Genomic DNA, 15,413 nt, shown 5'->3' with positions numbered 1-15,413 from the left:
ACCGCAAATGAAGAGCAGACCCCGCTTGCCGCAACTAGAAAAAGTCCATGCGCAGCAACGAAGACCCAACACAGCCAAAAATAAATAAATAAAATTAAAAAAAAAAAAGAAACATAATGAGAATGTCCCTGTCTGTACAACACTTCATTAATTTAATGCTATCTTTAGATTCCCAGCTTCTTGCTATACATTACATGATATACTGTGCTATATACCGTAGTCCAGAAATTGTAGGAATGCTAACACATGTACTCAGGAACTTCTGTTACATTCTCTGAAGGCTCTGTCTATATATGAGAATTATTTAACAAAACATGGTTTATAAAGTCCAAGTTACTAAAATGAAGACTTTGCACAGGCAGCTCTTAACATGAAAATGAGATTCATTCCCTAAAAACCATTCCACACCATTTTGGATGCTGTCTGCACTTTCATGTCTTCTAGCCATCACCTCCGCCCTGTGCAATTATCCTTTCCCCTAGACTGCTTCTACAGAGATATTTCCTCTATGTGTTAAAGTGCCTTTTAAAAATTCAAATTCCATAAAATGGAAGAAATATATCAAAAATATCAATGACAATAATACATTGGCACTCTACAATTTAATCTACATTTACCCTCTTGTTTTAATACTTGTTATAGGTTAAACTGTGTCCCCCACCAATTCATATGTTGAAGTCCTAACCTTGAATACCTCAGAATGTGACCTATTTGGAGATAGGGTCTTAACAGAGATAATCAAATTAAAATGAGCTTATTAGGGTGGGCCCTAATCCAGTATGACTGTTATAAGGAGAGGAAATTTGGACACAGGCACACACTGAGGGAAGACAATATGAAGAGATACAGAGAGAAGACACACATTTCCAAGCCAAAGAGAGATTGTGGAACACAGCTTTCCCTCAAAGCCCTCAGAAGAAACCAAACTTGCTGATAATATTATCTCAGACTTGTAGTACCCAGAACTGTGAGATAATAAATTTCTGTTGTTTAAGCCACCCAGTTTGTGGTACATTGTTATAGCAGCCCTAGCAAACTAATACAGTACTCTTAGATTAAAATTAGCAAAAAAAAGTTTCAAACAGCTTAGCCTAAAAAATAGAATTTAAGGAAGGAGACTGGGACACCTCATAGATTCCAGGAAAGTCTGGACAAACAAGCCCCGGCCTACAGAGACTAGGGAGCGCCAGGAACTCAGGCAGCATCTCCCCGTCTCATTCTCTCTGTCCCACAGGCCACATCATCTCTTATTCCTTTCCCTTTCTTGCAGACAGATCACTGTATCACACACACGACTGTACCAAAGGCTACAAAAGGTGCAGGTCCCATAAGCTAACAAATACTTATTAATAAAGTTTAAATCTCAATTCCAAACCCATAGGAGACAGAATCTGATAGACCTGATGTAGGTCAGGCATCTATCCCTGTTTCAATCAGCTACGGCCAGGGAGGCAGGGCTACGTAGGGTAAACATAGCTTTGGGGAGCAGCACCACATTGCGACTGTTATGGGCTTTAAGCACTTTTGTCTTCATGGGCCCCATCATCCCTAAACACAATTATTAAAAATTATGTTCTATGATTACATTGATTTAAAGATATAATTATACATTAAAACATTTTCTTTGACATGAAATTAATTTTTCTCCTGATTTTAAAGAATTAATATGTTTTCATGGACCTCAAAAAGTATTCTGGTCCTAGGTACCGGGCCTGCTGTGCCTCATATAGCTTTTTTTTAGTGAAGTGGACTTTTTAGACAAAGAAAGAGGGAGTACGTATGTATAGCTACACATTCCTATTTAGCTAGGCTTTTCAAAGTCTATTCTCATCATTTTTCCAATAAGACACTTGTAACTTGTGTTGTTGTTAATGATGATACACGTAATATCGATGCTGGAGGGGATATTTTTCCTTGTGTGTTCCTCCATCTAATGCCTTTCAGATTTATAACTGACAGTGGTTGACTTCCACCTCCTGATTCCCATATGGTCTCAAGGGTGTAGAATAACCTGGATGCTTGTGATAGAAAAGACTTGGGGTAAATTATTTATGCTCCTGGACAGAGCTGAGTAAGTATTTTCAAATCCCTTCTCTAATACACAGGGTTATATTTTATCAGCTATATCCATGATAACATCTCACTGAAGCATATGTCATTAGTCCATCTTTCATAAGTAAAATAAATCAAGAAGTCCACTTATTCACTAGAAATACATATATCTTGTCTCTTAGATGACATTTAATTATGGGTCAAGTTGTACAACTGTAGAGGTGTGTTTTCTGTGCTAGAGGTATAAAGGGGTTTCTAATGCTTATTCAACTTCTCTATTATATGCCAATTTTGAGTGCTTTTATCTGTGCTAACAATAATGATAGAAATGAAGTAACAAAAGCAGGGTGACAAGTGTGCAATTATCTTCTGGGTTTCAGATTTAACAGGTTGGACATATGACGAGATTGAGTATGAGCATTGCACCTAAGTGACTATTTCACGAAGCTTTCAAGTGGGACTACTAGCAAATGACTGACATACCCAGTGAAGCACAACTTTGGGGAAAAAAAAGTCAGTTCTTATAGACTTGTGGGTTACAGAAGTAGCAGTAGTTTCACAAAAATTTGGGTGGCTGATTTTGAGAATCAAATCAAACTAAGACTCTGCAAAATGCCACGAGTCATTCAGTGGAGTCATTGCTTATGTTAGTAGGTATTGGTTATTCATTGCCATTTTACGCTGTACACACAAATGTGTGTTGCATTCACCCTGGGAACTGCCATCTTTGAGAGCAAAGGATCACTCTCTACATCAATAAAATAAGTATGAAAAAGTGAAGCAGAACTATAGTGGCTTTGGGACTTAATCTGGAAATTGATGGGTATGATAGTTAATTTCATGTGTCAACTTGACTAGACTACGTGGTGCCCAGATATTTGGTCAAATGTTATTTTGGATGTGTCTGTGAGGGTGTTTCTACATGAGAAAAAGATTTGATTTGGTAGAATGAGTAAAGCAGATTGCCCACCCTAATGTGGGTGGCCTTCATCCAACCAGTTGAAGGCCTGAATAGAATAAAAAGGCTAACCCTCCCTTAGTAAGAGGGAGTTCCTTCTGCCTGACTGCTTTGAGCTGGGACATCGGTCTTTTCTGGCCTTCCACCTGAACTAAAATATCATCTTTTCTTGGGTCTTGAGCATTTCAGCTTTCAGAATGGAACTACACGAACTACACCATCAGTTCTTCTGGCTCTCCAGCTTGCCAGCTACAGATCTTGGGACTTCTCAGCTTCTGTAACCACATGAGCCAATTCCTTATAATAAATCTCTTTATACATAGATATATGTCTGTCTATCTATCTACCTACCTACCTACATCCTATTGGTTCTATTTCTCTGGAGAACTCTAATACAATGAGTCATATTAAGTAAAGCTCAGTCTAAGTTTCTTCCTTGTAACATATTTACTTTTAAAATTTACTTTTAATAATTCAGCCAAAGTGAAACTAGCACATTGTAGACTCTCAAATGGATTTATTATAAGGAAAAAAAATGAAACAGAAGTTACAACTTCTATGATCAGACATCTTTTCAGAACGGAAGACTTTGTTTCAACCTAATCATCTATTTTTACAATGGACTAGATTAGGGCTTTCAAACTAGTGAGCAGTAGCACACTTCTTCATCGTGAATGAGGTACCATGAAAAGTTGAAACTTGAATGGCAGCTGAGGGCATGTGGGGAGAGCAGGGCAGGTGTGGGTCACCTGCCCTGAAGGTCTTCACCAGAAGCAGCGCTCTCCTGCGTCCACCAGACGTAGGCTTTGCCCAGGCACTGAGGTGCTCTTGCGTGGTGCCCCAGGCCAGGGAGATGAACCCGCTAACCAAGGTGCAGCTGGTTAACAAGCTGAATGAACGGGAGGCCGGTACTATGGTGATAGCTGAGGCATCACGGCACTCCGAGTACAAGGACAGTGCCTGGATCTTCCTGGGAGGCCTTTCTTATGAACTGACTGAGGGAGATAGCCTCTGCGTATTCTCCCAGTACCGGGAGATTGTTCGCATTAGTCTCGTGCAGGACAGGAAGACAGGGAAGTGTAAAGGATTCTGCCTTATCCGCGATGAGGACCAGAGGAGTACAAGTTTGACCACTGACAATTTTAATGGAATCAAGATCAAGGGAAGAACTATCTGAGTCAGCCACCTATCCGGCTACCATGCCGTCCCCCTCAGGCCTCAGAGGATGTGGATGATGCCACCAGAAAGCTCTGGGAGAAGGGCTATGGGGCTCAGATCCCCTTGTCTAGTTCATCTGATAGCTTGGATGGTGAGGCACTCTCAGAATGGCACAAACGGGAAAAACAGAGAAGAATGAAGATCAAAGTGATATACAAGTTAAAGATGAAGAGGGACAAATAAGCCATCGTCTTTGCCAGCCAGAGGCCAGATTTTAAAAAAGGAGGATGCTCTAGGCTCCCATAAACATGCCAAGGTTAGGTTAGAGTCTACAGAGGGCACGAAGCCCTAACACCCAGCTACCCCGAGGCCGGGATGGCTGCTGCAGGGGACAGCTTCCTGCAGGGTACGGAGGGATGCGGAGAGGGGGCTGAGGAAGGAGAATCCAGGCTCTGAGTCCACCTGCCTTTGATCAGAGACCAGAGGAGGAAAGAGAAGATGAGCAGGGATTGGGACAGACGTGAAGCTCAGATAGATTTTAGCTGATATGAAGGCACAACCACACATATTCTCCAATCCCAGTGACCACGGGCTAGACCAAGACTGCAGCCTGCTTAGATCCTTAAAGTTTGAAATGAAATGTGATATTTAAAATGCTATGGGACTGGAATTAATTTATTAACTTTATATAATTTTATTATATAAAATTATTAATATATATTAATTTTATTAATTAAAAATTTATTAATTTTATATAATTTTTATTATTATTAAATTTATATAATTTATTAATTATATATTAATAAATTAATTTAATATAATTTCTTTAAAATTTGAGCATCATTTGTTTTGTTTTGTATTCCTACAACCATTCAAAACTTTATAACAGTTGAAATTACATTACCAGATTTGTATGGCTCTTTTGATAAACTCCTGAGATTTTTTTTTTTCAGTGAATTCTTTCTTTCGTCCTTTCTTTCTTTCTTACCTGTCTTGGGTCTTAGTTGCGACACCCACATGCGGGATCTTTTGTTGAGGCGTGTGGGCTCTTTGTTGTGGTACGCGGGCTTCTCTCTAGTTGTGGCGTGCCGGTTTTCTCTCTCTAGTTGTGGCGTGCGGGCTCCAGGGCGTGTGGGCTCTGTAGCTTGCGGCATGCGGGCTCTCTCATTGAGGTGCTGGAGCTCAGTAGTTGTGGCGCCCAGGCTTAGTTGCCCCGCAGCATGTGGGATCTTAGTTCCCCAACCGGAGATTGAACCCTAGTCCCCTGCATTGGAAGGTGGATTCTTTATCACTGAACCCCCAGGGACATCCTGATAAACTCCTGAGATTTTGATGCCTAAGATTTAAGAGCAGTTCTCTGTAGTGGTCCACCATGTAGTAACTCCCCTCCCATAGTATTTGGCTTAAATATTACCATTTTCTATGTAGCAGGATGTGCAAAAGTTAGAAGCTCTAGATGATCTCTATAGTCTTTTATAGTTCTAAGCTCTTTAGGCTACCATGGAAGAATTTCAGCCAGCAGAGAGGGAACTGATTAATATCATGTGATTTTTCTAATAAGCAGTAAAACATATTTAAAATATTTAGGTTCCTGCTCCTATATGATTTTATATATCAGTAGTCATGGAAATTGGTTTTTTTTTTTTCACTGTAACTTCAGCTAATGATAAAGGGCAAAGAACATTCTTACAGAAAGTAGTATCAGTTAAGGTACATGACTAATCATGGTTGATTAAAAAGAGATTATCTCTGATCGCATATTCTTGCTATTCTTCTCTACTTATATATATATATTCTAAGAAAGCATGATATTTTATTATTTCTCACAAGAAGTTGTTTATCTGCTAGGGAGCTTGGGATATGTAAAGTGATCTAGCATAATTGGAAATGCAAAGAGTTTCTGATTTTGTTAGTATTTGATGTTTGATTGATGAGCATTTCATTCCCATTTGCAATTCCATATTCTGCATATGGACAGAACTGCATACATGAACTAGCAAAGTTACTACTTAGGACAGAAGCCTTAAGCAAACCTTTCAGAAATTGCCTGTCCATTTCAAATAAGTCCCCAAGATTCTAATATCTTGAATGACTTTGAATATTGTGACTTTGGACCAATAATTTTGTATACAGGAACTCTATTTGGCCTAAAAGTTTTCTCAAAAAATCTCTACTTATATCACACTAGTACGTACAGAAGTTACCAGTACTATAAGCAATGAGAATATTGCTAATCAGCATTTATGCATCAATGGAAATTTCTATAGTAGGCATTTACTATGGATTTTAAAGATCTTTATTACTGTAATATTTTCATAAAGTAACTAAAAATAGGAATACTTTTAATTCAGTTATCAGAAATTAGCTGTTCTATTTCCCACATTTACTTCTAGTCTTTGCCTACATGTATGCATATTTTACATAGCTGTAGGTCCTTTATTTACTCCTTTCATTCACTCATTCATTCATTCAATAAATATTTCTTAGGTTTCTACTGAATACCAGAGGTTATAACATAGTTGGGGATAAAAAAATGAATATGACACAATGCCTGACCAGAGGAGGTCAAGATATAGTGAAAGAGATGCACATGTAAACAGTTAAATTAGAAGTTATGTGAAGAGTAATCTGAAATAGTAAAAGGAGACACAGGTGAGCGAGTGAGGCAAATAAGGTAAGAAAAGACTTTGCAGACAGGGATTCCAATGGGTGCAGAAATGAGGGGAGATGCAAGTGGTTCAGTATAAGTGGGAGCACATAGCAATGTGAAATAGGGTCATTGAGAAAAGGAGAGATGCAAGAAAGTCCTTGCATGCTATACAAGCTATTTGAGCTTAATTTGAAGGCATCAATGATTTTAAAGAGAAAGTGACATGGTGAGAAATTGGGAAGGTGGAGGATGAAATAATAGACTGGGGAGAAACTGGGACCGGAGAGATGAGCAGGGAGGCAATTGCAGTAGTTTAGGGAAGAGATCATGAGGGACTGAACGAGGCAGCTTGGTGCAGGAGATAGAGAGGAACTCAGGATTACAACAGATATTTAAGAGATCATTTTAGGGGACAAGGAAGGCCCCCAAGTTTACGACTAGAGCATACAGGAAAAGGAGCAAAGTATATGTGGTAGGGAGGGAGTGGAGAAATGGAAGGTGATGGCAGAGAAGGTTGAGTTCCTTTTGTTCCTTGTTGAAGTCAATCAAAATAACAGGTTGATAGTGGCCCAGAATTTAACCATTAGGATATTATTGGTGACCAGAGTGCGAGCAGTTCACAAGAAAGATGAGGGAGAACGCCAGGTAGCTCTAAAGGTGAGCAAATATAAACAGCACCTTCAAATAGTCTTTTGCTTATTAAATATAAGAATACACAGCTTTCAATAATTTTAATAGCTATATAATATGTCATATAGTGAATATAGAGTAATTTAGCAAACATGTAGAAGTATTTTTCCCCTAAAATAGCAGTGCACTGAGCATGTGCTTACTTTGCTGCTGTTTTTTATGTTATTTCCATAGGACAGATTTTCAGGAATTGGATCACTGGGTTGAAGAATATGAGTGTTTTTGGCTTTTTGGTTTTTCCAAGCCATTGATCATCATTTATACATATGATATAAGTGAACTGATTCAGTCATAAAGAATTTTGTGAGTGAAATAAAATGACAAAATTCTGAACTGAAATGCATAGCTCTGGTGAATGTGGCTGGATATATTAGGCATTTGGGTTGAGGCTAATCATTTTTCTCAAATATTATCCATTTGAAATAAAGGTGGGCCTAGAATTAGTGAGACACCCAACCAAAGCCATATTGTGACTTCATAATACTCTTGCCTGTGTGTGTGATACACTTGTTTACCTTGTTATTTAAAATTCTAATAGAAGAAACAAAATACATGTTTTATCAAATGTTGTGAAAACTGAATTTTATTCTTAATTCTGTAAGGTAAGAGTAAAATTGACTGTATTACTTGAAACTTCCTCTATTAAGTCCTTGGTGGCTACCTAGATCACTTCACAGTAGAGCTGCCTCTGATTAGAAGAGCAAGCAGGTTAAATTTTTGATGCTTTGTATTTATATAGAGGAGTCCATCTATTGCCTAAAACATGTGACATTAAATACCAGGTGATTCTAAATGGAAAATAAGCCATAAGTTAAATAACAATATCTGTTATCAAAGATGATTGTTTTATAGGAGCACATAATTTGGGGTGAATCCATTACATAAAACTCAATAACTTGTGCTGAAGTAATTAAGTTGACAGGCCTAATGTTGATTTTACTGTCTTTTTCCCCCCAGTGTTTTACTTTTCATTTGTATGAGAGGAAGAAGACACATGATATGAGTTTGGCTCATGTGTCTGAATATGGCTCCACAGGGAGGATTTGATACAGCTGTAGCTATTGCTTTTTAGAGACCTTTTATGTTGAGCAGCTGCCTTAGCAGCCTTCATCTTGTGACATCACATGAGCTATATCTCCGCAATAGGAAGAGAGCAAGATATGGCTGAGAATTTTTAACTAAAACTTATAATTGCAAAAGCAGAAACAGAGATGGATGTTCCTGAAGTTACATTTTTGTAATACGTAACAGAAACACAATTGTCTTATCCTAGTTTTAAAGCATTCCTTTAACTCCCAGGGGTTTCTGTTTTGTCTCATTCATGTAGTCAAACTCTTTCTTTGCCATAGACGACGGCATTTTGTTTTAATAATTTGAGCCCTTATTCAGAAGGCATCTCAAAGGGCTCACCTACAAAAATAGATTTCAGGGCCACACATTCTGAAAGACAATTCAGTGCTTCCTTTCCTCTCATGCCCCCATGTGCAAATGAAGAACCTCAATTCATTGGCTGTTAATGTAATACAAGGCATAAAAATTCATCTAGTTCATCTAATTGTGCTTCACCAGAGGGCTAGGATGGAATCACTCACAGCTTTATTTGTGAGATGTGACAAGGGTAGCTTTCAGCCTATCCAGATGGTTCCCAACCTATGATGGTTCAGCTGACGATTTTTTGACTTTACAATAATGTGAAAATGATAACGCGTTCAGTAGAAACTGTACTTCGAAGCTTGAATTTTGGTCTTTTCCCAGGCTAACGATATACAGTATGATACTCTCTCATGATGCTGGGCAGTGGTGATGACCTGCAGCTCCCGGTCAGCCACGCGATCACAAAGGTAAACAATCAATACACTTACAGCCATTCTGTGCCCATATGATCGCTCTTTATTTAACTTTCAATACAGTATTCAGTAACTTCCAGGAAATATTCAACACTTTATTATAAAATAGCCTCTGTGTTAGGTGATTTTGCCCAACTGTAGGCTAATGTAAGTGTTTTGAGCACATTTAAGGTGGTTAAGCTAAACAGTGTTATTTGGTAGGTTATGTATATTAAATGCATTTTCGACTTAGGATATTTTCAACTTAACCATGGGTTTATTGGGATGTAACCATCTTAAGTCAAGATGATTTTAATACCTAAGTCAGCTGGAACATAGCTCATGGCAATATCAACGCTTTTCAAGCATTCTTAGTGCCTTTGAGTTTAGAAATTCACAGGTTCTCTAAAAGCACCAGTAGCATACTAAATTGACACACGGCATTCCAAGCTATATTTACATAATTGCAGTGGATATGATTAATATCAATTACATTAATGTTTATTGTACCTCTTATGGCTGATTGACTCAATTTACTAGTTGCTTGGGCATGTCAAGAAATGATCCAAATTACCTTTTCATTTCAGTTAAGGAACTAGTCAAAGAAAATAAACTTTGATTTGTTGAGAGGCTGAAGTTCTCTCTTAAGTGACAGTCTCCTTGGCCTTCTAGACCAAACCCTAAATTGAGTTGCAATATATTTTTTGATACTTTGTCTCATTTGATTCTTTTACTTTTAAACTGAAGGCCAGTCTTGGACCATAAATACATAGAAGATAAAAGTATATTGAGCTTAAGAGTTTGGTCTGCTCAATGGCTGAGTATTTCAGATTTTCTCCTATAAACATAAGCTTGAAAAGAATATCATATAATAGATGTAATAGTGGAAACCAATACAGGGGAAATCTGGACTGCAACTCTGAATGAATGTCGATAATACCCTCTAGTCCAACACAAAAGCTAAGCAATATTTTAGGGATGGGGATTTTCTTTGGTGGCTTGTTTACTCTAGTGAGATGGATTTGGAAGAGGGTAGGTAGGCCTAGAGAATCTTTCTCTGACAGGGTTTGCCTCTGGGGTCTGCTTGAAGCCAAGTTTGCTAGTAGGGAAAGCTTGAGTAACAGGATAAATTTCATATTTGAACTCTGAAATGTTTCATATGTTTAAATAAGCTTGAACATAGATTAGACTTGTACAGGGAACCGAGTTGGTGGAATAAGAGTACAGAGCAGAAACAGATTCGGACGAGGTATTTTTATATTTTAAGAGGCTACTTCTCAGGATTAGTATTATATTTCATTTGATTTAATATGCAATAAGTAATATTAATAAGGGTATCATACTTTTGAACTTCTTAACTCAATACAGGTGACTCGAGCAATATGGGGGTTAAGGGCACTAACCTCCGTATCTGTGGTTTTACATCCATCGATTCAACCAACCTTAGGTTGTGTAGTACTGCAGTATGTGTTTGTTGAAAAAAACCCATGTATAAGTGGACTCATGCAGTTCAAACCTGTGTTGTTCAAGGGTCAACTGTATTTTCACAGGAATGGGCATCATTTTTGTCCTTACAAATTTTAGTAAGCAATGATTGGCAGACAGCATGGTAATTGTTGAAATAATGTGTGAGTGCCAATAACAAAGCCATCTGTTAAAATGCTAGGAATTTATTGGGTAAAGGGTTACTGCATTTTTTTTTTTTCCACAGTGTTTTTCCCACATGCCTGGCATGTTACTTCAGCTTCTTGTTGGATTTCTGTCAAACAGGATTTTTTAGTACAGACCTACTTCACTTTACTGCACTTTATTACACACCACAAATAATCATGTTTTCTTATACAAACTGAAGGTTTGTGGCAACCCTGTGTTGAGCAAGTCTATTGGCACCATTTTTCCAACGGCATTTGCTCACTTCATGTCTCTGTGTCACAGTTTGGTTATTCTCACAATACTGCAAACTTTTTCATCATTATTATGTGTGTATCGTGATCTGTTTTCAGTGATCCTTGATGTTATTATTGTAATTATTTAGGGGCATCGCCAGCCACTCCTATTTAAGATGAACTTAATTGATAAGAGTTGTGCGTATTCTGACTGCTTCACCAGCTGGCTGTTCCCTGTCTTTCTCCTTTTCCTCAGGCCTCCCTATTCCCTGAGACACAACAATATTGAAATTAGGCCAATGAATAACCCTACAATGGCTTCTAAGTGTTCAAGTGCAAGAAGTGCTGCTGTCTCTCACTTTTAAATCTAAGGCTAGAGATGATTACGCTTAGTGAAGAGGGCATGTCGAAAGCTGAGTTATGCTGCAAGCTTGGCCTCTTGTGCCAAACAGTTAGCCAAGTTGTGAATGCAAAGGAAAAGTCCTTGAAGGAAACTAAAAGTGCTACTCTAGTGAATACGCAAATGGTAAGAAAGCAAAGCAGCCTTATTGCTGATAAAGAGAAAGTTTTAGTGGTCTGGATAGAAGACCAAACCAGCCATAACATTCCCTTAAGCCAAAGCCTAATCAAGAGCAAGGCCCTAACTCTTTTCAACTTTGTGAAGGCTGAGAGAGGAGAGGAAGCTGCAGAAGAAAAGTTTGAAGCTAGCAGAGGTTGGTGCATGAGGTTTAAGGAAAGAAGTTGCCTCTATAACATAAAAGTGCAAGGTGAAACAGCAAGTGCTCATGGAGAAACTGCATCAGGTGTTCCAGAATATCTGGCTACACTAGACAACAGATTTTCAGTGTAGATGAAACAGGCTTCTATTGGAAGAAGATGCCACATCTAGGACTTTCCTAGCTAGAGAGAAGTCAATGCCTGACTTCAATGCTTCAAAGGACAGGCTGACTCTCCTGTTAAGGGCTAATGGAGCTTGAGACTTTGAGTAGAAGCCGGTGCTCATTTACCATTCTCAAACTCTTAAAGCCTTTAAGAATTATGCTACATCTACTCTGCTTGTCCTCTATTAATGAGATAACAAGGTGTGGATGGCAGCACACTTGTTTACAACATGGTTTGCTAAGTATTTCAAGCCCACTGTTGAAACTTACTGCTCATAATAAAAAGATTCCTTTCAAAACATAACTGCTCATTGACAATGCACCTGATCCTCAAGAGTTCTCATGGACATGTACAATGAGATTAATGTTTTCATGCCTGCTCAAACAACATCCATTCTGCAGCCATGCACCAAGAAGTGATTTTGACTTTCAAGTCTTATTATTTAAGAAATACACTTTGTAAGGCTATAGCTGCCATAGGTAGTGATTCTTCTGATGAATCTGAGTGAAGTATATTGAAAAACCTTTTGGAAAGGATTCACCATCCTACATGCCATTAAGTACATTTGTGATTCATTGGAAGAGGTCAAATATCAACATAAACAGGAATTTGGAAGAAGTTAATTCCAACTCTCATAGATGACTTTGAGGGGTTAAAGACTTCAGTGGAGAAAGTAACTGCAGATGTGGTAGGAATAGCAAGAGAACTAGAATGAGAAGTGGAGTCTGAAGATGTGACTGAATTGCTACAATCTCATGATTAAACTTTAGAGGATGAGAAGTTGCTTCCTATGCATGAGCAAAAAAAAACAAGTGGTTTCTTGAGATGGAATCTACTGCTGGTGAAGATGCTGTGAAGATAGTTGACATGACAACAAAGGATTTAGAATATTACATAAACTCAGTTGATAAAGCTGCAGGGCATAAGAGGGTTGACTCCAATTTTGAAAGAAGTTCTACTGTGGGTAAAATGCTATCAAACAGCATTGCATGCTACAGAGAAATCATTCGTGAAAGGAAGAGTCAATCGATGCAGCAAACTTCACTGTTGTGTTATTTTAAGAAATTGTCACAGCCATCCCAGCCTTCAACAACCATCACCCTGATCAGTCGGCAGCATCAACATCAAGCCAAGACCCTCCACTAGCAAAAAGATTAAGACTCTATGAAGGCTCAGATGATGGTTAGCATTTTTAATTAATAAAGTGTTTTTAATTAAGGTATGCACATTTTTATACATAATGCTATTGCACACTTAATAGACTATAGTATAGTGTAAACATGACTTTTATATGCACCAGGAAACCACAAAATTTGTGTGACTCACATTATTGTAATATTCACTTTATTGCAGTGGTCTGGATCCAAACCCACAATATCTCTGAAATATGCCTGTATTTGTGTTACCACTGATATAGGAAAAAGCAAATCATTTTTAACATTAAAATGTTATTGAGATTTCAAAGGTGGAGGACATTATCTTTTCCTATTTTTCTTTATGATAGAGTGTTTGTAAAGTAGTGTTCCCAGAATAATAAGCATTCTTTTGGGAAATAAGTGTAGTAAATAGCCAAGTAATTTCTCACAAAGAACAGACAAAGAAAGGTAGTGCCATCTGGGTTAAGCTATTAAATATATCGGTACAATAATAACTACCCATTATCCTGACCAACCAGAAATTACTCATTTTTATTCATACTGATCTAGCTATACACTTTCAGTATAAAGAAGGATTTTTTTCTTTTTTCTATTGGTTGTGAATTAAGTCATCAATTTTTTTCTGATTTTTAATGGTTTGAAATAAAGAGTCAGATGCATGGCTTTTCAGTTTCTTTTACTACTTTATTTTATTACTTGGTTATTTAAGATCAAAAGATTTCCATTTTCAAAATACACAATAGAAATGATAAAGCAGTAAAATTTGGACTTAGATAATATGGACATTTTTCTTAAAAGTGTCAACATGATTTACAAATTATTAAAAATGCAGTAAAATTTGAACTCCTGGAGCATAAACTTTACCTTAAACTGTCAGATACATGATTTTAAAGGTATTTTATTAATATATCACTGATGATTATTTTTCTTATCAAGAGTGAAGTAAAGTGAAGTAAAATCTAGTTGCCCAAGAAATCATTAGAATTGGAAACACTAGATGTTCATGTGTTAATTTGGTTTCATTTACCTGAAGTCTATATTTCTTCTGTGATATCTAAGGTCAAGTCTACGTAACCAAGTAGCTGAAGGAAAGGTGAGGGTTTTCTAGTAGAATCAAATGCCAAACATCATTTTTTACATAAGTATCTGGAGAATTGAGTAAAGGTGGCTTCTTTTAAAGGCTGTCTGTAGGAGATAATTGCTTTTGTTCCCATTTAGCTACAGTGATCCTGGCCATAATGTTCTCTTCAAAGTAGGATTCTGAAATTCCTGCAAAATCTGAAACAGTGGTTCTCATATAAGTTACTTAGCATCTTCACAGAAATCCTGTCATAATTTATTTGTAAAACAATATCTCTACATGTTTAAAATAGTTCTTCATAAGAAGAATGTTCCAGAAGGAAAAATAACTGTCCCTTGGAGAAAATGCTGTTAAATAATGTGTTATGGGAACAAAAAACATTCTCCTTGTGTTTGTGATTTTTCCAACGTAAATTTTGCTAGAGAAATCATCTCAAAATAGAATGGCGTCAGAAATAATCAGTGCATAAGTGGTTCTGTTGAGGACTGTTAAGTGAAAAGACACCAAATGAAGCACTCATCCATGTTTGCAAAACTGTCTTCATCCCCTGGAGGCTTGTAGCATTTGGCATTTCTAGAAAACCACAGCAAAAGTGGTGCTAGAGAATATTGTGCTTTTTGCCAAGAATATTTCCTAAAGGCAATAGACACTCCAAAAATAATGGACAATAAATAATGATGATAATATATTCTATCTATCATCACTATATTCTCTAATACTTAGTGTTAAATATATATAAACAGTAGCCAATTGTGATAACTACCTTATTAACACCTGTTGTTAAAGGTCTTTGAAAGTAAAGCTTGTAAGATTAGGGAAAAACAAGAATGTGTTCCTTAAAATGATATTTTGAAATATCCTGGACCAGTCCATCCCAGTGGGAGAGTACTTATATGGTAAGAGTATTTGGGTAAAGTGCTTGAAACATTAGGACACAGCAAAAATGGTTTTGAAATGCTTTCTTGTTCAAAATACATTTGTTTATTAGGACACTGCTAATTGACCATTTTATATCTCATACCTAGATATAAAACACTGTAATACTGGCTTCTGATTCCATGCTGGGCAATTTT

General features: G+C 37.3%; 1 protein-coding gene across 1 annotated transcript in view; it reads left to right on the top strand.

Annotated features, from left to right (window-relative positions):
- Positions 1-10,293, top strand: part of NRIP1 (nuclear receptor interacting protein 1) — a 113,905-nt gene extending 103,612 nt beyond the window's left edge. Inside the window, exon 3 of the transcript XR_014263075.1 lies at positions 9,264-10,293. The gene's annotated coding sequence lies outside the window, so the exon portion shown is untranslated. The remainder of the gene's footprint in view (positions 1-9,263) is intronic.
- Positions 10,294-15,413: the final 5,120 nt, after the last annotated feature.

This window comes from Balaenoptera physalus (assembly GCF_965194825.1).
Source record: "Balaenoptera physalus genome assembly, chromosome: 4".
In the NCBI taxonomy this organism is placed as follows: Eukaryota; Metazoa; Chordata; class Mammalia; order Artiodactyla; family Balaenopteridae; genus Balaenoptera; species Balaenoptera physalus.
The sequence above is the reverse complement of the archived record's forward strand: the minus strand, read 5'-3'. Positions and strand labels throughout refer to the sequence as shown.